The sequence below is a fragment of the Octodon degus genome, unplaced genomic scaffold (genome assembly GCF_000260255.1).
Source record: "Octodon degus isolate 3935 unplaced genomic scaffold, OctDeg1.0 scaffold00103, whole genome shotgun sequence".
Taxonomy (NCBI): domain Eukaryota; kingdom Metazoa; phylum Chordata; class Mammalia; order Rodentia; family Octodontidae; genus Octodon; species Octodon degus.
The window spans coordinates 3,070,037-3,076,334 of record NW_004524679.1 but is presented as its reverse complement, the minus strand read 5'-3'; the positions used below and the strand labels follow the sequence as shown (position 1 = coordinate 3,076,334).

The 6,298-nt window shown below is 40.8% G+C and overlaps 1 pseudogene; it reads right to left on the bottom strand.

Annotated features, from left to right (window-relative positions):
• Positions 1–946: 946 nt before the first annotated feature.
• LOC101586818 lies at positions 947–4,568 on the bottom strand (annotated as a pseudogene).
• Between the last annotated feature and the right edge of the window lie 1,730 nt (positions 4,569–6,298).

The following is a 6,298-nucleotide window of genomic DNA, read 5'->3' as shown; positions in this document are numbered from 1 at the left end:
CAGCACAGGGGCCTTTTTACAAAATAGATCATATACTGGCCACTAAGGCATATTTGACTTGATTCAAATCAATCAAATTTATCCCATACACATGATCAGACCACAGTGTAATAAAACTAGAAATCAATTGCAAAAGAAAGCGCATGAATGTGGAAACTAAATAATTCAGTCTTAAATAATGAATGGGTTATAGATAAAATGAAAGGTGATTTTAGATATTTTCTACAACAAAATACCCATTAAATCATGCTAGGACCTATAGGATGCAGTGAAAACATTAATTTTTTTTTTAGGGTTACACACTTTAATCTGATTGACATGGATAAAATAGGGAGAACATGAAAGAAATATTTTTAGCTCTGCTTTATGCATAACCAGATGTAATTTTTCAAAAGCAAGCATAAGCGAATACTGCTTTAAAAACCGGGTTGCCGGGCTGGTGAGATGGCTCAGTGGTCTAAAGCACCTACTTAGAACAAGCTAAGCTAAGCAAAGCACAGGGACCGCGGTTCAATCCCCCAGCACCACATGCCAGCCATCCCCGCCCCCTGGTGGGCTGAGCTGGCCACACACACACACACACACACACACAATAAATAAATATTTAAAAAAAATTTAAAAAAGAAACCGGGTTGCCATTTGTTTCTCAATTAAATTATGGAATAAATAAACAAATAAAAATAAAAAACACATTTGTCAGAACATTATGCACCATCCTATGTGTAATCCAGAAATATGTCATTTGCATTATAGGAAAATCATAATGGGCAAAAAAAGATCAAAGAAAAGAAAGCACCAGGGTTTGGAGTAGTTCTAATGTGGGTATCTGTAGAATGCTCTTACTGGCTGCTATCGAAACATGCTGATGAGGATCGGTCCATGTCTTACAACTTTCTCTTAAACATACTTCTTTGAAAAAGTGACATCATCTGGGTCCAGATGTCCTTCACACCCCCAGCTTATTGGCCTGGGTGAGAACAACTTTGAGAACTGGCATGAAAGCAGAGGTCTCACTGAAGTTGCTCATGCTAACTATGTGGGTATAGATGGTCAAACCTAAGTAGTTTCATGTTTCAATGCTTCTTACAACTTTGTGTAAACAACTGATGATTGTTGGGGAAAGTGTCTTTTCTCTAAGTTTATTATATAGAAACACCAAACGTTGGCTGGCATCATCTAGTTTCCTCTTGGTTTGACAATCAATGGCTGAAGAGAGGCAGCGCTGCATAAGAACCTCAAATGTGGTCTTCAAAATGAGGTGCTCATCTGGAATAGGATTCTTAGTAATTATTTCTGTTGGAAAAGACACATACATACTGCATGGTATTTCCAATAGGAGCCCCAGTGGCACCCTCGATGCTTGGTTTTGGGAAAGATGTGGGCATACCAGCCTGACTCAGCAGCTGCTGAGGGCGTGGAAGGCGTGGCTGCCCAGGAGATGTAGCTGTGGGTAGGAAGCTTGGCTTGACAGTGGTCCTGAAGTTGGAAGTTGCTGCTGCAGAATCTGTGACTGGGGGTCACCCAGAGGGTTCATGATTGGAGATGTTATGGGAACAGGAAGCATGAAGTTTTCAGGCATCTTCTTTTCCTTGGGTACTGTGTTCAAAGCAGGAACATTCCGTCCATTCTGAGAACCTATTCTCTGGGATGCAAGCACCTCACTGTTAGCAGGCAGTGTACCTGTTGTTCCAGGAGGCAGTGAGTAAACGGAGCATGATGGGGGAGCTTCTGGTCCACCATGCTGGAAGGATGCCCCAGAGGAAGAGGGAGGAGGGAAATCAGCAACAGGGATGGAGGTAGGAGAAGAAGCTGGGTGCTGTGTTGTGTAGAGTGGAGCATGCCCAGAATAAGAAGCAGCAGAAGAGACATAAGGGGTGTTAGGGTAAGTGCTTGAGGCAGGAGGAGCAGAAGGCTGTGGAGTTCAGTACATTGCCGGCACCCCTATTCTGAAGGCATAGTGCTGGGCTGGTTGATAAGGTTGTGGCTGTGGGTAAGGTGGTACCTGGCTGTGTATATGACCCGGAGATGGAGGAGGAAGCTGAGCGGCAGCATTTGGGTTGACATTTCCAAGAGTTATGAAACCTGGAGTTGGAGGGTTCTCTACATGAGCATAATATTGTCGAGTCAGCCCTTTGCATCTGTGGGTGGGCAGCCACTGGTCCAGGCTTGCCCTTGGAAAGCTACTGCCTCCCATAAGGAATTTTTGGTGACTGCTATCCTGGTATTGGCTCTGCTTGGGCTCTACAAACTCTGTCATGAAGCTGCATGATATTTGGCTGGTTGGTGTTGTCAGGAAGAAAAGCCAAGGCTGCAGCAATACTGCCTTGGGCTGCCAACAGATTGGCATATTGACGTATCTTCTCAGCCAAGAGGACTCCTACAGTATGATTGTCCATAGTTTGGGTGAGTTGTACAGCCTTTCACAGAATGACAATTTTCTTGATCAGATCCTGAAGAGACAAAGGGCTGCTATTATCTTGAGCTTTAGTCCAACATGCAACTAACTTCTCTATATTCCCCACACAGATATAGCAGAGACACACCTGAGTCTGTAGGACACTATTGCCTTCACTTTCAAGCCTGGTGCCCAGAAGATCACACAGTGATGGAAACTTATCTGGCTTAGCATAAGTCAACACTGCAGCTAAAGACTCTCTCCAAGTCTTAAGGTCACAAGACTCAACAACCTCTTTCCAGTTCTTCATTACAACTGCTGTTATAAGCCTGGTAATTTTGCTTTGGGATTTTGCAAAATATTTTCTCTGAGTCTGAGCCAAGAGTTCTTGTCCTCCTACTATATCTAATATAATGGCATCAGCCATGTGGTTATCATGTAGACAGAGGTCAACAACACTCTCAAAATCACCTGTCTGCAAAGCCTGAGTAATTAAACCATCAACATCCCCACTGACAGATATTAAATGTCCATCTTGCTGAAGGCAGAAATTCAGATTCTTGCTTTTCTTCTTTAATGCACTCTCCCAAGATCTGCTCTTCAGCAGCAGGGCTCTCCTCCCCATCACTCTGTGCTACTTGGTCTAAGTCTTTAAGAGCCACATTGGATCCATCCACTTTGTTCAAAGCCAAAGCAATCTTCTTTCCAAGATCCTCTTTTCTGTATCCTAGAAGCTCAGGGTATTTTCCATGGGAATCATCCTAAAAGTTTACCATCAGGAAGGACCAGACATTTTTCTCAAACTCCGTCTGAGAAGCATTAATCTTCTTCTGGCAGTAACTGAAAAGCTTTGTGACTGTACAACCTGCTGGAGCTGATCAGAACGACTGACACATTCCTTTTGTTTCAGACCTGGCTAATGAACATGTGGTGGTGGTGGCGCTCCTGCTCAGATACTTGGGAAGACTGCACCTTGACTCCCTAAAGGTCACCAGCTTGCCTACAAATGAGAAGGAAACACCCACAGGTCTCCGGATCCAATCGGGATGCTTCTTTAGGGGTCACACTATAGCATGCTGCCCAGTCTGCTGCAGAATCTGTAATGGAGGAAGGGCCCTGTGCCAAAGGGATCCAGATTGCCGAACGAAGATGAAAGCTTGTGAACTTGTTTCTGCCTTAAGCCATCCATGTTCTCTCCCATGACAGAATAAACACTGACACGCCCATCAAAGGAAGCAGCTGATTGGACTGCAGGATTATGGGGACAACACTGAATATCAAAACACCACTGCGTGTTGGTGGGAAGTTCATATAACTCCTCTCCTGTACTTGGGTTGGAGCAGAGAATCTTTGCATCTTTTCCACAGCTCAGTAATAATTCAGGATCTGCCATGCTTCAAGCAATTGCCAAAATGCCTCTGGCATGGTTATCCAGAACATGGAGAAGAGAAGTAGCAAACCGAAGATCCCACATCTGGATCACTGGTAACCTGTCATCCTTAGAGGCCAGGACGATCTCAGTGGCAAAAACAGGATGCCAGGCCAAGCCAGAGCAATGCATCCTGTTACTATGATCACTGACTTTGATGACTGGCTCATTTTTCCTGAGAACCCACACAGTGGACTGGCCACTGACACATTCCTTTTGGCATCTGGCTGATGTCAAAAATATGCTGAACTTGTCTGTTCCATGCAATGCAGCTGATATCTTCGGGGGGCTGTGTTTTGGCTCCAGATTTCTGATTCATTAGCACCAGAGGCTACTAGGTTAGTTTGGAAAATGTTCACATCCAAGGCTCTAACTGGACCAGTATGCTTGTCATTCTGGGCAATTACAACTTCCTTGTCTCCAGCTCTAATTTTAGAAGGATCATAAAGAATAATGTTTCCATTTTCACCACTTGCAATCAGAACTCCAGAGACATTTCCTTTGGAATCCACCTTATGAGGCCCCCAAATCAATTTGTGGTACCTTTGAGAAAAATAAAAAGTAGCACATGATTTCATATCCAATGATGTATAGGAAAGGTCTAATTCAAAAACCCCAAGGGAAGCACTGGTATTAAAATGGCATACAACTACTGAGCAGATGTTCCTTGGCCAGGTAAATAGGGTGATTCTGGTCAGGTATCCATGCCTGCATGGCATTACGATCTAATTCCTTTAACTTCATCCTGCTTAATAATATTCAAGTTCATATTCAAATAAATTTGACAATGTCCTCTAAGGAAAACATCTTTCTGTTTTATTTCTCTCCTGCATATTTGAAAGAATTACCTTCCAAGAAAGTCCAAGTGTCTTTTCCCAGCACCTCCAAAAGTGTAATGCCTGATTTTGCCCATTGCCACAATCCTCCAGCTCCTCTGGAGTCACAGATGTGTCACCAACTACACCAACAGATCTTCCATCACTCCCCAGAAGAGAATTCAGAGTCTACTGCTCTGTTTCAACAAAACCCCAATGGCATCAGATTGAGATGGACCAGACCAGAACACCCAGCAAAAGCATTATTAAGAGGAAAAATCACAGCAGTAAATTCCCACATGGAGAAAGAGAATGAACTCAAGTAAATAGCCTGAAGGTTCATCTAAGGGTCCTAGAAAAACAAGAACAATCCAAATCTAAATCTAATATAAGGAAGGAAATTGTCAAGTATAGCTATTAATGAAAATGAGAATCAAAAAACCACTAAAAGTAATTAATATATAGGAGTTAACTCACTGAAAGATAAAGCAAAACAGACAAATTCTTAGATAGTCTCACCAAAATATAGAAAGGAACAGCTTCAATTTATGAAATTAAAAATGATAAAAAGTGAAATCAAAACATTTTGGTGCAATCCTTAGGATTATATGTAGCAAATTTAATGCCTGGTACTCCAAAAATGGGAAAATTTAGAGGAAATAAATAAATTCTTATATATTGATAAACTATAATATGAACAAGAAGATTAAGAAATGTGGAATAAGCCAATATCAGCCAGTGATTTTTTTAAAAAAGCTATCAACTAAATAAAAAATCACAGGTGCTGACAGACTTACTACTGAAATTTAAAAATTTTAAATTTTAAATTTAATAAATTTAGATATTTAATGCCAGTACTATTCAAAGTTCTTTTACTCAAATCAATAAGGAAACAATACTTCCAAAGTTATTCTTGGAAGCAAATATTATCCTGTTTCCATAATCAGAAAATTGCCCAACCAAAAGAGAAGGAAAGACCAGTCACTACTGAACCCAGATGCAAAATTCCTCCATCAGATATAGGCATAGTGAAGGCAGAAAATCATTAGAAACATCATATGTCATGAACACATGGAATTAATTTCAGGGATTCAGGGTTTTCTGAAACAATAATTAATAAGACTAATACACCATATAAACTGAAACAAGGAGAAAAGTGACATGCTGATGTCAATAGAAGCAGAGAATTCATTTGAAATCATTCATCATCCATTCATGATAATAAAAGAGTGAAGAAAACAGGAATATTTTCATCTTCATTATTAAAAAAATTAAGAAAACAGGAATGGAAGATCTTTGCCTCAAACTGATAAAAGCCATCTATGAAAATCCAACTGTAACAATATATAAAATGGAAAGAAGATGAAAATCTTTTATATTGAAATCAGAACAAGAAAGATGTTCACTATAGGTACTTCTGATTAATATAGTTCTCAAAATATTAGCTAAGGCAATAAGAAAAGAAAATAAGTAAAAATGATACGAGTAGGGAATGAAGAATTTAAATTGGCATTATTTGAAGATGGCAGGGTTCCCTACATAGAAGATCCCCAGAACTCCACCATATGATTCCTAGTGGGGCCGAGGAGATAGCTCAGTAGAAAAAGAGATTGCCTGGCAAGCTGAAGGGCCTGAGTTCAAGCCCTGGTTCCACCAAAA